At 36.9% G+C, this 15,443-nt stretch overlaps 2 pseudogenes; both read left to right on the top strand.

Annotated features, from left to right (window-relative positions):
- Window positions 1-5,515: 5,515 nt before the first annotated feature.
- LOC149168685 (uncharacterized) lies at window positions 5,516-6,156 on the top strand (annotated as a pseudogene).
- Window positions 6,157-6,231: 75 nt separating this feature from the next.
- LOC149168684 (uncharacterized) overlaps window positions 6,232-15,443 on the top strand; it is a 37,619-nt pseudogene continuing 28,407 nt past the window's right edge.

Below are 15,443 nucleotides of genomic sequence, written 5' to 3'. Positions count from 1 at the left end.
ATATTATCCTTTAAAGTCCTTATGAGCACATCAATCATATGCTCCTCTGGAATATTTTTTTCCCTTATGTTCAATTTTTGGAACTCCTCAATGTGCTCCATTATTGAACCCTTTTGTTTGAGACTTATCAATTGGCTAAAAAAAGTGTTTCTTTTTGTATCCTCATAATTTGTTGTCAATTCTTCTGTAAAAATTTCCCAAGTGATAATTTGCTTATGAGAGCAAAGCCATTGATACGATACAAACTGATTTGGTTCCAAATATAAAGTTGCAATATGTACCTTTTGCGTGTTTTGCACATTTTTGAGATCGAAAAATTGCTCCATCTGTAATATCCATGTTGTGGGATCCTTGCCATCAAACTTCCTCATATCGATTTTCGAAATATGGTGGGTCTTCGATCCAAAATTAGAGTCTATGAAATCATGATTAACATTTCTTTTGTTCTCATCATGAGTTTCCTTTATTACCCTTTCACCATTAGTAAGCATTTCTTGTAGAAACTTCTCAAATATGTCTTCAAATCTTCCATGCCTGTCTTCAAATCTTCCATGCCTATCTTCAAATCATCCATCTTAGCTTCCATGTCATTAATCTTAGCTTCTACACCTTTCTTTAAACAATCCATCTTAGCTTCTACGCCTTTCTTTAAACCATCCATCTTAGCTTCTACATCTTTCTTTAAACCATCCATCTTAGATTCTATTACTTTTTGTGCAAGTGACACTTGTTGCACTTGGTCTCGTAATTTTGATATATCATGTTGCATTTATTCCTCTTTTCCGTGCTTGTCTTCAAATCATCCATCTTAGCTCCCACGTCATTCATATTAGCTTCTACACCTTTCTTTAAACAATCCATCTTAGCTTCTACACCTTTCTTTAAACCATCCATCTTAGCTTCTACATCTTTCTTTAAACCATCCATCTTAGATTTTGTTACTTTTTGTGCAAGTGACACTTGTTGCACTTGGTCTCGTAATTTTGCTATATCATGTTGCATTTCTTCCTCTTCTTCATGAGTCATGCTAGAGCTTTCAGGTTGCTTACTAGGTGTTTGCATTTTCTCACCCTGGGGAATCAATTACTGATAATAATGCTTTACTATGCCCTTTGAATTCCTTCAAACTAATTTTTCAAACCAAGATTATGCAAAAATTTAGAAAAAAATACACACCTTTTTACAGTTTGTAGGAGCTTGATATTGAATCTGATGTATCTCTGTAATTTCAGATCATCTAGTTCTGAAATTGTGACCTGTGGTAGCCCTCTGCGTCCTCTTTCCAATGCCACCAGTCTGATCCAAATTGGATTATCCAGGGAAGAGTTATACCAAATCTCCCACAGTGACCTGATTATAGACTAGTTCAGTAGAGCGAACTTGTACAACATGCCACGAGTCACTGTTTCGATCTTTGGCTTTGAAAAATATACAAAAGAAACTATAGTCCATCCTCTTTCTATACCTTGTTACGAAATTTCAATCTGATCCACAGAGAGAAAGTTATGATGATTTTCCCCGGGTCACCTGTTTGGAATGTAATTCAGGAGTCTGCACAAAGACCAACTTCCTCAAATCATATCTCCGTAAATATAGTGCGAAAAGCTCTGAAATTTGGACCCGTGGTTCAGTGCGAAAACCCCATTACTATTGTAGTTGTATCCCTAGGTCCCTATAATACTATTGATTACCCCATTACTATTGCAGTTGTATCCCTTATTAATATTGTTCTGCCCCTATTGTCCCCATATTGTTATTATTGTGCCCCATAGAATCCCTCTATTGTTATTTTTGTGGCTTTATATTATTATTGTTAGGTCGACTAGGTTATATTGTGACTCCTTAGACTCCTATATATAGAAAGGAGGTTTTGTCATTTGAATCATCCAAGAATTGTTCATTTGTGTAATGTAAAGGAGGTTTCCCCCTCGAAGAGGCTGAATTCTAAGGCGTTCAACTATCTTTTCTATCTTTTTGTGAGCTGGTTTCATAACATTTGGTATCAGAGATAACATTTGGTATTAGAGCTTTGGATTCTAGGGTTTCGTTGCTCCAAATAGGTCATTGTGGCATTTTCGCTATAACTTTTTTCCTGCGACATTTCAGAAGCTAAAAAAAACCCATAGAATCCCTCTATTGTTATTTTCGTGGCTTTATATTATTATTGTTAGGTTGGCTGGGTTATATTGTGACTCCTTAGACTCCTATATATAGAAAGGAAGTTTTGTCATTTTACTCATCCAAGAATTGTTCATTTGTGTAATGTAAAGGAGGTTGCCCCCTTGAAGAGGCTGAATTCTAAGGCGTTCAACTATCTTTTCTATCTTTTTGTGAGCTGGTTTCATAACATTTGGTATCAGAGCTAACATGAAGGAGGTGATGTATGTACCTAGGTTGGAGAAGAATATACTCTCAGTTTTAGTCATGGAGGATAGAGGACTTAAGGTCAGTTTCACGGGTGGTGAGGTAGCTATCAAGTTGAAAGGGGATGATTCCACCATGAGGTGAGAGAGAGAGAAACCTATATATGTTGAGAAGACAACCAATGAGAGAAATAGTACATAACAATGACAACCAGAGTGAGATTTGACATAGGAGTATGGGCCATATACACTACATGGCTCTACCACTATTATGGGAGATGGTCATTGGCTTTTTGGAGTTTAGTATAGAGCATGATGGTGTGAAAGAGATGTGCACTTGGAAAGCCAGCTAAGGCAACAATTCCTAGTAGAGAGATTAGGTCCAAGGGTGTGATGGATTTGGTGCATTTCAACTTCTATGGTTCTATGTTGGTGGACTCTATCTCAGGGTGTAGATATTTTGTGACATTCATAGATGAATATTCCAGGAGGACATGTATTTACTTCCTAAAGTACAAGGATGAGGTCTTTAATTGGCTTAAAGAGTTTAAATATCTTGTGAGAACTCGATTGGGAAGAAGATAAAGGTCTTGAGATCAAACAATGGGGGTGAGTATAACTTCAAGAAGTTTAAGTAATTTTGTAATGAATCATGAATCAAGAAAGAGATGATAGTGAAATACAATTTGTAGCAAAAAAGAGTGCTAGATGAAGAACATGAGTATAGTTGGAGAAACCAAGGCCAGGATCCATGACCAGGATGTGACCAGGATCTACCTATGATTTTGTGAGTGGAAGCATGCAATACTTATGTATAATTTCATAACATGAGTCCTCACAAGGCAATGGAGGACATGACTCCTAAGGATAATTTTATAGGATTGAAATCATAGACGACTCATCTGTGCATCTTTAGTAGTCCAAATTATGTCTGCATTCCTTCAAAGAAAAGGAATAAACTAGAACCATCATTTGAGAGACATAATTTTTGTTGGATACAATGAGACTTCTAAGGGCCACGGCGCCTACATTTCATGGCAAAGGAAGATAGTAGTTAGTGGGTATGTGTAATTTGAGGAGGATATGACCTTTAGGTGGTTGCATGAGATAGGTCCAAGAATGGTAGAGGATCAGGAGCAAGTGGATATCAAGACTGAGGAGATACCAGTAGCACCAAAAATAGGGACACAATCTTCTAACCAAGAGGAGGAGTGAGAAGTTTATGAGGAGGCTAAGATGGTATGAGAAAACACTAAGAGATACCGAGGAGCATGTGGAGGATCCTAACAATAGTTTGAAGGGGAGGATACCACAAACCAGCGTTTCTAGATATTTTTCCTCAATGAGCAACATCATTGAGTCCAAGCCTTTTACCTTTGAGGAGGTAGTTGATAACATGTTTGAAGGGACACCGTGGTGGAAGAGTATAGTTCCATCACGAGTAATGATGTTTGGGATATTATACTAATGCCTAAAAGGAATTTTATTTTCATTGTCATTGGATCTATAAGATAAAACAGGTAGCATATGGCATTTTCAAAAAGTACAAAGTGAATTTCATGGCGAGAGGGTTCTCCTAGAAGAAGGGATTTGGACATGAGTAGACATTTGATCTCGTCACAAGATATTCATCTATTAGGGTAGTCATATTTATTGATTAAGATATGGAGTGGAGGATAGATTAAATGGATGTGAATACTAGCTTCCTCAATGGGGTTATTTATGAAGAGGTGTATATTGAGAAGCCTCTGGGCCTTGAGGTGCATGGAAGGTGTTGATGGGAAAAGTTTCTTATGCTTCGCTGCCAAACTCTTCGAATCTCACTGGGAGAGTGAGATAATGGGACTATTCCCTAGGTTTATTACCTTGAATTAAACTATAATAAACTATATACAACAAATGTACATAGAAATAAAATAAAATTATGTACAACAAAGAAAAAAATGAAAGAGAGGTAACATAAACAACATGTACATCATGCAATCTGAATAAATTGAAACTTGGGAAAACTGACAATGAAATAGTAAATGAAATTACAGATAGATTTTTATGATGATACTCTATTACCCATAATAACACATAGGTATGTTTTGAAATCTAACATAGATTAAATGAAACTTCCAACCACTGATGTCAGAAAAATATGTTCATAAGAATTAACAAAAAGTAATTTTTTTGGACAAATATACCAAAAAGATATAGGTTATAAAATGATGATTTTATTAATAAATAGATGAGCACAAACATAAAATTTTGGCTAATTCCTATGATAATTTGGCCCAAAAATAATTTCTAAAATGTCTAAGATGTAAAAATACTCAAATATAGACACTTGAAATGCCAAAAATTAAGTAAGACAACGTGTTGGGAAACCTGAATTATTTCGATAATATTGAATCAACAATATGTTCCACAAAATAGTGCACCAGTTAGAATTGATATAAAAAATATTAGACCTTCTAACAAAAATTAATAATGCAAGCAAAAACAACATCCTTAATAAAAGGACTAGAAATTGATGAGCTAGGATTTCTTCTTGTCACTCCTTGAAGGATTTTTGCTGCAACCAAAAGATGTAAGTTGATTTGAATGGAAAGTAGTAACCATGCATGGTATTTACCCATGGTATTCACACATGATATTTACTCATTATATTGAATGATGAAACTCAATAAGGCATAAATAATACTATAAATAATGGGCCTCACCTTGCAAAAGGACATATTAGTCCTCCATAATGTAGTTGTAAAAAAGTATTCTTCTTAATTAATAAAGTTATATTTTTTTATTTAGTAATTTTTTTTTATATTTTTATGATTAGTTGCTTGGAAGATGTATATGCTTCTCCCATACTCTCTCAACATTCATGGTTCCTGGATCCTAGCCCCCCGAGATCTTGATAAGTGGTATGAGAGCAGGTTATGACTCCATGGAAATTAGGGTTTTAAGGGTTTCCAGTGGGAGTTCTCAGATTTTCTCATAATCCTTTGTTATGCAAATAATTTTTTGGATATGGATAAAAGGAATAATGTTTTCTCGAAAAGTGATAAGGTTTAAGGGTACAAGCATGAGGAAAATGTTCATGCATATTATCAACAATTTGAAGAGAAGCAATGTCAAAGCTTGATAGGTCAAAGTTCATAAGGACCCGGATGGCTAAGCACTTCTAGAGGGAAATAATTACAATAGTGGAGGAGAGTGGCATGGAGAATGTGACGAGAGATAGATCTTTGGTATTCACCATCATCAGTTTTATGACATCCTTCATTGACTACTACACGACTTCACTTATCTACAAACTCTTGAATGAATTTGTACCTTGGGTAACACACAGTCTCTCCATTAGATATGTTAGATCTCATTCATTGCTTCCTCTCTTATTTTGTAGGTTTTCACATGCCAAGTTCTTGAATTTTTGTCCCTATATTGATTAATTGTAGGATGAATATTTTTTGAAGGTGTCCTTTGCATTACCTCATCTCCAGATATTAATTGTGGGACACCTGGAGCTTCCATAGGAGAGGCTCGAATATGAGGGATTTTCTAGTTTCATCCAGAGCTATGTTTATCTCTATCATGTTATGTTATGATGCATCGCTAATTTATTTGACATTGGCATATGCTAATTGACCACACATTATTGTGACCTAACTGCCTTAAGTCTATCAAGTCATAGAAATTTGATGTACGAGTCCCATGATGTGCTCTCAAATTGTAAGCTCTCAAAGAATTGATGTTAAAGGGTGGCTTTAGTTTACATCTGTTGGCATTACGATCAAAATGTTGTTCTTGATGGAAACTCACTCATAGTTCAATTCAATTTTGGTAGAAGGCAACTCATAGTAAAATAGGTATATTTAGAGGTAACATGGTAGTGGTACAGAAGAACAGGAAGATGGAACTAAGGTCTATTGATCAGAATAAAGAAGGTAAAGGAAAAGAATGATGAAAAGTAGTTTAAGAAGTATACACAGGTCCATTTAGTAAAAAAACATATACAAGCTGGTCCACAGAACAAAAAGAGTGTATACGTATACATGCAATCCCACAAGAGGAAAATAACGTACATGGTGGAAAACCAAGGTTTTGGTCCAATGTATTTTGTCTAATGTATTTTGGGTCCAAGGTATTTGGTACAAGGTATTGGTCCTTAGTGGTTTTGGTCCAAGGTATTGACAAAGGGCCTAAGGCTATATAAGGAGGAGAAGATCATAAGGCCAAGTGTGCAAGTGTATGGATTTCTATGTAATAATTCTATTTGAAGTATATTTTATGTTGCAGGGGCTATGTTTGTGATTTGATCTGAAATACTCTGTGCACCTTGAATTCAATGTTGGATTAGGATCATGAGCCCTGAAATGACTTATTATTGAATGATCTGATATTGGTTGGGCTAGATCTGATTATGTACACCTGTTTTATTCTTTAATTGTCATGATTTGAGTTTGTCTGAAGTTCGGAAGTGCGGCGAAGTTATGAGTTAATATTTGTAGATCTGTACGTTGGTTTGTCTCTACAAAAGTGTGTGTACACGTAGGTTTTACTCTTCAAAATAGTGTATACAAAAGAAAAGTCTCTTCTTTAGATCTAACTGATCTATCTGATCAATTTTGTTGTTTTACTACTGCCTGTCAATGAAGTCTTCTTAGATCCGAATGTAAAACTGAATGCATAAAGAGTTTGGTATCTAATTGATTGATTGAATAAGTTAGAAGGGTGATCTCTACTACTGCCTGTGTAAAGCTCTGTAAATAGACAGTAGATGGTCAGCATATTGCTAGTTGGTATAGACTTGATTTAGAAATGTTATCTTTCAGTAGTCTTGAAGGTATATGTAGGTTTGATTACAGGAAGTATCGTGTAGATGTAGGTTGGGTTCAGCAAAGTAGCGTATACATTTTGATGCATGATTTTTGAAGTTGCAACTGGTTTTAAATGATGATGCAAGTTTCTGGGTTCAGCACAATGTTTTGGTGATAGTAATCTGATTGTTCAGATTAATTGATTGTTGGTTGATGTAGTTTGAGTTTCAAAGTTCCTGAAGGATCCAATATGAACATTTGATGAAACGAGGCCTTCATGTGTATTGTTGTGTCCCAGGAGCATCCAGTCTGAAAATTTATGAAACGTGGTCCCTAGAGGAAGAGAGAAGGTCGTAGCCTTTTGTAGGTCGACGCCTACATACTAGTAATCAAATTGGCTAGTACAAGAGCTAGGGAGTTGCAACTCCTTTCCAGTAGAAGCTGGAAAATGAGAGAAGGTTGTATCCTTCTGCAGGTGGGTGCCTAAGTACTGGTATGAGTCTGCACTAGTACAAGATTGTAAACATATTTTCTTATTATTAAAAGAAGACAAAGATGACAACAGTAGGTGGTTTTCACCCACATTGGTTTTCCATTTTAAATCTTGGTGTTCATGTGTGTTGCTTATGTGTGATGGTTTATTTTGTTTTTACTGCTATGTTTAATAAGATTGATGCACTGGTTAAATATCAACACATGATAAATTGTCTAAATCATAATTTATGTAGGTGTACACTGGTTTATCTAATCATAGTTGCGTGTACACGCTAGTTCACTTTACAGAAGTAGCGTATATAAATATGTTTGAGAAAAGAAAAAAATATTGATCAGATAATACTGATTCACCCCCCTCTCAGTATTATTTCCAACAATTGGAATCAAAGCAGGTCCTTCTAAAGAAGCTTGATCGCTTGAAAGAAGATATTTCAAGATGAATAATCACGAAGGTGTGAGATGCATCCGACCACCAATCTTCAATGGGAGCAACTTAGTATATTGGAAAATAAGAACTAGAGCTTATCTACAATCGCTTGGAGCAGATGTTTGGGAAATTGTAGAAGGAGGATATCAATTTCTAGCAGCAATTCCTAAGGACTCTACAGGTAAGAAGTTATACGAAACCAATGCCAAAGATGTCAATACATTATTGGGAAGTCTGTCAAAATCAGAATTTGTCAAAGTCATGCAACTCAAGACAACCAAACAAATATGGGACAAAATCATTCAAATATACAAAGGGACTCTCAGGTAAAACGTGCTAAGATTCAAACTCTCAAAATTTAGTATGAAACTCTTAAGATGCATAGTGATGAGAGTGTTGCTAGTTACTTATTACATATATATGAGATTGTTAATTGTATGAAGAATCTAGGTGAAGAGAAAAAGGAAGTTACATTAGTGGAGAAAATTTTGAGATATTTTTCCTCTAAATTTGAGTCAAAAGTGTCTGCCATAGAAGAAAAACATGATCTTCAAACTATTACAGTGACTCAACTCCATGGAATCATACCTGCCTTTGAAATGCATTTAAAGCATTAGCAAAAGGAAAAGAAAAGGAAGAGCACCATGAATTAGGACACATTTCAGAAGAAGAAGATGAGGTAAATTTTGTCAAGGAGCTTCAACAGGGTTCCGGAAGATTCAGAGGTAAGCTACCTTTCAAATGCTTTGCTTGTGGTAGAGTTGGTCACTATGTTTCCAAATGTCCTCATAAAGATAAATATGAAAAATGGAAGGAATATGCAAAATGCAATAGAAAATAGGTTGTGAATAGAAGGAGTTACTATATGCATGAAGGCAATGATGGTTTATCTAATAGTGATGAAGATGAAACTGAACAAGATTATAGACTTCTTATGGTCTATGACAATGACAATTTTCTGGATGCATTAGAAGAGGAAGATTTTCTTGAAGAAATCACTAAACTCAAAATCTATTTAGAAGAAAAGAATATGATCATAGATACTTTGACACACCAACTTGTTGAAAGAGAAAAGCACAATGAAAATCTAGAATGTGAAATTGTGGGTCTAAGAAAAGATCTTGAGAAGACAAAATCTCTCAATCTTAGATTTTCTAAAGGATCAGAAACTTTAAATGAAATTATCAAAGTTCAGTGTTCTCCTCTGATAAAGACAAGTCTTGGATATACTGAAGAATCATCTCAATCACAGAAGTCATCAACCTCCACCAGAAGTTATCTTGATGCAACAAAGACAAGTGAATAGTATGTCAATTGTCAGCAAAGGCCTAAAAGTACTCATCAGGTAAATCATACTCAATTTACTCCAAGGATGAATATTAGTAGAAGTCACAACCAACAGGTAAACAATGTCAAAAGATTCTATGATCGCAGAAACTTTTTTAATGGGCAATGTTTTTCATGTCATAACTTTGGACACAAGGATGCTCAATGTGTTGCTTACAAAACCATCATGACTAGAGAAGCACAAAATCAAAGAAGTGCAACAGGATCAAGAAAGTTCCTATAACAACTTTTCTCCTCTTGAAAATAAAATAGAATGCTCGATTTGTAACAACTTTGGTCATGAAGAATCCGAAGGTAGGAGAAAATTTCGGCCAAAATTTCAAAAGGAGAAAATGTCTCGGTTGTGTTATATTCTTTCCACGACTAGCCCACGTAGTTAACTGGGGGGTTAGAAGGGGCGCAGAGCCCCCACTTTATTGTGCCAATTGCGTAGCAGGGGGAGTCACAAGGGGTTTGAGGGGTGTAGGTAACCCCACTCTATGGGGTCTGGGGCAACACCCCGGAAAATTTTGGTTTTGGACCCTATATTACGTTGGGTGAACCTACCTATGGTTTTTTGCATGTCTTTCGCACATGGTTTTTTACGTAATGGTTTTTGGTCCATGGTTTTGGACGCGATGGTTTTCGGTCCATGGTATTGGATGCTTCAGCATGTATAAATATGTATTGTAACATTGAAAGGAACATAATGAAAAATCAAGCTAGTAGTCCAGGTTTTAGGATCCAAGGGAAAATCTTTGTGTATTTGTGTTTTATGTGTTATGCTCTCTCATTGTTTATTTTCTATGTTTTAGAATTCATATGCAAGTAATTTATGTATGGGGTTAAAACCTACATTTGTTATCAGAGTTGTTTCGGCTTCAAGGGGACGCCTTTGTTGCTAAGGGGTTTCGCTTAGGCCTGTGGTAGACCCTGTTCAGTGGGAGATTCGCGGGATCGATTCTGGTGGTGAAAGAATATGGTGAGCAGTGGAAAGATAGAGATCGAGAAATTTAATGGTCAGAGTTTTGAGTTGTGGAAACTCAAGATGGAGGATCTGTTGGTGGATAAAGATCAGTGGATCGTCGCAGATCCAGATACTAAACCAATGGGAGTGTCCGATGAAGAATGGAAAAAGTTGGATCGGAAGGCAAAGAGAATAATAAGATTGTGTGTCTCGGATTCAGTATTGTTGAATGTATCAGGGGAAGCTACGAGGAAGGATTTGTGTGAAAAGTTAGGGATTTTATACCAATCTAAGTCTCTAGTGAATAAACTGTTTCGAAGGAAAAAGTTGTATAACCTGAGGATGAAAGATGGAGACTCAGTGACAGAGCATCTAGATGCATTTAATGTTGTGGTAAGTCAGTTATCATCTGTTGATATTAAAATTTCAGATAAAGATAAGTGCATCAATTTGTTGTGTTCTCTACTAGATTCGTGGGATAGTCTGGTTATTGCAATAGGTAGCAATGCAACTGCCTTGTAGTTTAATGAAATAATCTCATCCTTGCTGAAAGAGGAAATGAGACGGAAAAATATGGAGAGCCAGAATGGTGATGCCTTGTTTGTACGAGGACGGTCCCAGAACAGAAATAAAAATAAGTCATCGAGTGGGAGGTCTAAATCTATAGGGAGATCTAAATTTCTAGGAAAACCTGTAAAGGTGGTGTGTTGGAAATGTGGAAAGGAAGGGCACTACAAAAGGGACTGTAAATCTAAAGATCCTGATAAAGGAAAGGGATCTAATGATGCTCCTTCTGTAGAGGCGAAAACCACCTCAGATTAAGGTGGGGATGTGTAATTTGCTTCTTCAAGTACACATGTAGATCACGAGGCATGGCTGATTGACTAAGGTGCATCCTTTCACTTCACTCCCCATAGAGAGTGGTTCTGAAAGTATGAGAAATATGATGGTGGTGATGTCTTCTTGGGGGATGATAGGAAGGCTAGAATTGTTGGTCATGGAAAAGTAAAGTTGAAGTTACAAGGTGGAAGGGTTAGAACACTTCCGAGTATTCTGCATATTCCTACATTAGCCAGAAATTTGATTTCTGTAATCAAGCTGGATGATGCAGTTGTAAAAACAATGTTCGAGAAGAATACCTGCAAGATGGTTCGGGGGGCATTGCTATTGATGTGAGGAGTTCGGATTGGAACTTTGTACAAGCTGCAAGGTAGCACTGTTTTTTATGGGTGCAACAATTATGTGGTTCCTGAAAGTCGAGAAGAAAATCTAGTGATCTTTGGAGAGAAGACCATGTTTTGGAATCAAAGCTTTGAAGATATTGGAGAGAAGGGCCTTCGAATACTTCATGGTAAAGGTATGGTAAAAGGTGTGAGTAATATCTCTTTGAATTTTGATTCCTGTGACAATTGTGTATATGGGAAGCAGAATCAGGTGCGTTTCCCCTCTGGTGGTAAGAGGGCGAAACAGATATTAGAGCTTGTGCACAATGATGTGTTTGGACCTGTGAAGGTTCCATCACTAGGTAAGTCTGTGTACTATGTATCATTTATATATGACTTCTCAAGGAATACATGGATATATTTCCTTAAGAAGAAATATGAAGTCTTTAACAGGTTTAAAGAATTTAAGGCTCTGGTGGAAAACTAGACAGAGAAGAAGATAAAGGTGTTGAGGATAGATAATGGTGGAGAGTTTTTCAGTAAGGAATTTGAAGAATTCTATAAGAAGTGTGGTATAACACGGCAGAAGACTACTCCATATACACCTCAGCAAAATGGAGTTTCAAAAAGAATGAACAAGACATTGATGGAAAGGGGAAGAAGCATGCTCAGTGGTGCTGGGTTAGGACAGGAATTCTGGGTAGAGGCGGTGGAGACAACATGTTACCTAGTCAATAGATCACCTTCATCAGGATTGGAGGATAAGACTCCACAGGAGGTATGGACTGGTAAGAAACCCTCTCTTTCACATTTGAGGGTATTTGGATGTGATGCATATGTACATGTTCCAAAGGAGAAACGAACCAAGTTGGATAGTAAATCTGAAAAGTGCATCTTTATTGGGTATAAGGATGGTTTAAAGGTTATAAGCTTTGGAACCCAGTAACAAGGAAGGTTGTGTACAAATGAGATGTGGTGTTTAGAGAGGTGAAAGATGTTATTAAACAAGAAGTCCAACCAAAGGAACCTGAGAAGATAGAGTTTGAGCTAAAGGAGGAAGAATCGTACTCTATAGCAGAGGAGGAATCAGAAGATGAAGAGCCACAAACTCTGGGTGTGAGAAGATCAGTTCGAGAAAGAAGGTAGCCAGAAAGGTATAGTCCATCTGATTTCTATTCAAATTTTTCTTTATCTATTACTAATGATGATCCCAGAACTGTGAAGGAAGTAGTAGATTCAGAGAATGGAAAAGTCTGGAAGGAGGCCATGGTTGATGAAATGGCATCTTTGCACAAAAATGAGGCTTGGGATCTGGTGCAGTTGCCGGCTGGAAGGAAGCCCATTGGCAGAAAATGGGTGTTCAAGAAGAATACAAATGTAGAAGGAAAGGTGGAGAAATAAAAAGCTCGGTTGGTAGCAAAAGGTTATTCCCAGGTGCCGAGAATTGATTTTGGTGATATTTTTTCTGCTGTTGCCAAGGTAAATTCTATTAGATTACTTTTATCTGTTGCTATTGCTTTTGATTTTGAGGTAGAACAAATGGATGCAAACACAACATTTCTTCACGGGGATATAGAAGAAGAGATCTACATGAAGAAACCTGAAGGCTTTGCAATGAAGGGTAAGAAATAACTAGTATGCAAGTTAAAGAAATCTCTATATGGGTTAAAACAGTCACCAAGGATGTGGTATTAGAAATTTGATACATTTATACTGGGAGTTAGGTTGACCAGAAGCAAAGCAGATCATTGTGTGTATTTTAAATTAATTGGTGACCATGTTATTTATCTGGTCTTGTATGTGGATGATATGTTGTTGGTTGGAAATGACAAAGAAATTATCCAGGATTTGGAGACCCATTTGTCTTCCAAATTCGACATGAAAGATCTTGCTCCTGTAAACTATATTTTGGGCATGGAAATTAAAAGAGATCAGACAAAGAGGAAACTCTGGTTAAACCAGAGGAAGTATGTCGAGACAATATTGCAGAGGTTTAATATGCAGGATAGTAAACTGGTGAAGGTTCCTATTCTTGAAGGTGTAAAGTTATTTGTTGAACAGTGTCCCAAGACACAAGAAGAGGAAAAGGACATGTCTCGTGTTTCATATGCAAGTGTAGTACGTAGCCTAATGTATGTGATGGTTTGTACTGGACCAGACAATGCACATGTAGTGGGAGTATTGAGCAGGTTTATGTCAAAACCATGGAAGGAGCACTGGACAGTAGTGAAGCAGGTTTTTAGGTATTTGCATGGCACTAGTGATTATGGTTTGTGCTACCAAGGAAGGCCAAGATAGGATAGAGTGTTGGATATTCATGGCTTTGTTGATGCAGACTAGGTTGGAGATCTCAATCAGAGAAGATCTACAAGTGGGTATGTGTTTAACCAATTTGGAGGTGCAGTGAGTTGGATGAGTAAGAAACAATCTGTAGTGGAACTATCAACTATAGAGGCAGAATACATGGCAGCCACTCATGCAAGCAAGGAAGCAGTTTGGTTGTGGAGATTGTGCTCAATTATGGGGTTAGTACAGGGAGCTGTAAGGATAGACTGTGACAGCCAAAGTGCAATTTTCTTGGCAGAGAACCCTGCATATCATTCAAAGACAAAGAACATTGATATTCAGTATCACTTTGTGAGGGATATGATAGAAGACAAAAAGGTGTTGCTGGTAAAGGTGGACACCTTGAAGAATACTGCAGATACATTGACAAAATCCGTGAGCTCTGAGAAGTTCTCTTGGTGTAGAGAAGCAATGGGCATTTCAGGGCTGGATAAATTAGTAAGCTCTCCTGTGGCACCCTGTGGAAAGAAAACAACAAGTGGGAGAATGTTGGGTTGTGTTATATTCTTTCCATGACTAGCCCACGTAGTTAACTGGGGGGTTAGAAGGGGGGTGGAGCCCCCCCTTAGTTGCATCGATTGCGTAGCGGGGGGAGTCACAGGGCCATTAAGGGATACAGGTGACCCCACTCTATTAGGTCCGGGGCAGTGCCCCGAAATATTTTGGTTTTGGACCCTATATTAGGTTGGGCGAACCTACATATGGTTTTGTGCATGCTTTTTGCAAATGGTTTTGGACGCGATGGGTTTCGGTCCATAGCTTTGGACACGATGGTTTTCAATCCATGGTATTGGATGCTTTGGCATGTATAAATATGTATTGTAACATTGAAAGGAACATAATGAAAAATCAAACTGGTAGTCTTGGTTTCTGGATTGAGGGGAAAATCTTTGTGTATATGTGTTTTATGTGTTATGCTCTCGCATTGTTTATTTTCTATGTTTTATAATTTGTATGCAGATAATTTCTGTACAGGGTTAAAACCTACAAAATGCCATTAAATCCCAAGATATGGTGAAGGAAGGAATCTCAATCAGAAAGATGTGGTATAACTTTGTATGCAAAAGGACAAGAAAATCAATGGTACATCGACAGTGGATGCTCCAAACATATGACATGTGATAAAGAAAAACTTCATTCATATAATTATTTAGAGAAGGAAACGAATTTTTCATTTGGAAATGACACTCCAGTTGTCATTAAAGGTAAAGGTTCTGTTTTCTTGAAAGAAAAGGTTAAAGCTGGCAATGTCATGTATGTAGATTGTTTAAAGCATAACATGTTGAGTGTCAGTCAAATGTGTGATCAATGAAATGAAGTGTTGTTTCGATCAAATGGATGTGTCATTCGTGAACTTGATACAGGAAAGATCGTGATCAAAGGTACAAGAAATCCAAACAACTTATACATACTCAAAGGAGGACAACAACAATTCTATCTAAGAAAAACATATGAAAATTGGTTGTGGCATAGAAGATTGGGACATCTAAGATTTTCTCAAATAAGAAAAGCATGCAAGCTCAAGGTAGTTCGTGATCTTCCAGATATCAGCAT

This window comes from Pinus tabuliformis, chromosome 4_2, assembly GCF_031772625.1.
Source record: "Pinus tabuliformis cultivar Carrire ecotype Pingquan chromosome 4_2, CPIR1, whole genome shotgun sequence".
Lineage (NCBI taxonomy): Eukaryota > Viridiplantae > Streptophyta > Pinopsida > Pinales > Pinaceae > Pinus > Pinus tabuliformis.
This window is presented reverse-complemented; position numbering and strand designations above follow the sequence as displayed.